The 857-nt window shown below is 39.6% G+C and overlaps 1 non-coding gene across 1 annotated transcript; it reads right to left on the bottom strand.

Moving 5' to 3' along the window:
- Positions 1-361: 361 nt before the first annotated feature.
- LOC121138702 lies at positions 362-468 on the bottom strand. Its single transcript, XR_005875582.1, has one exon. It is a non-coding gene; the product is annotated as a U6 spliceosomal RNA (small nuclear RNA).
- Positions 469-857: the final 389 nt, after the last annotated feature.

Below are 857 nucleotides of genomic sequence, written 5' to 3'. Positions count from 1 at the left end.
TCGTCTTGATGGGTTTCACCTGTGATGTGTATGTAATGACCTCCTTCATCTCTTTTGATTGATTTTATTTTAAAGTCTAGTTTGTTAGATATTAGGATTGCTACCCCTGCTTGTTTCTTGGGTCCATTTGATTGGAAAATTTTTTCCCAACCTTTAACTCTCAAGTAATGTCTGTCTTTGAGGGTGAGGTGTGTTTCTTGTATGCAGCAGAAGGAAGGGTTCTGTCTTCGAATCCATTCTGCTAGTCTGTGTCTTTTTATGGGTGAGTTAAGGCCGTTAATATTGAGGGATATTAATGACCATTGATTGCTCATCCTTCTTCGTTTTGCGATGGTTGTTGTTGGTGGAATTATGGGTGGAAAAAAATATGGAACGCTTCACGAATTTGCGTGTCATCCTTGCGCAGGGGCCATGCTAATCTTCTCTGTATCGTTCCAATTTTAGTATATGTGCTTCCGAAGCGAGCACGATCATGTGATTTTTGTTTTTCAGCTTGTTTATATGGTGGATTACGTTGATGGATTTTCGTATGTTGAACCATCCCTGCATCCCTGGGATGAAACCTACTTGATCGTGGTGAATGATTGTTTTGATGTGTTCTTGGATCCGATTTGCCAGTATTTTATTGAGTATTTTTGCATCAAAGTTCATGAGGGATATTGGTCTGAAGTTCTTTTTCTTAGTTGTATCTTTGTGTAGCTTGCGGATCACGGTTATTGAAGCCTCATAGAAAGAGTTTGGCAAACACCCTTCTGCTTTTATTGTGTGGAGCACTTTCAGAAGAATTGGTAAAAGCTATTCTTTGAATTTCTGGTAGAATTCTGCACTGAGGCCATCTGGACCTGGACTTTTTTTGG

Source organism: Mesocricetus auratus, unplaced genomic scaffold, assembly GCF_017639785.1.
Source record: "Mesocricetus auratus isolate SY011 unplaced genomic scaffold, BCM_Maur_2.0 contig_9134_pilon_obj, whole genome shotgun sequence".
Taxonomy (NCBI): Eukaryota; Metazoa; Chordata; class Mammalia; order Rodentia; family Cricetidae; genus Mesocricetus; species Mesocricetus auratus.
Note: the sequence above shows the minus strand (reverse complement) of the source record. Positions and strands in the feature narration are given on the sequence as shown.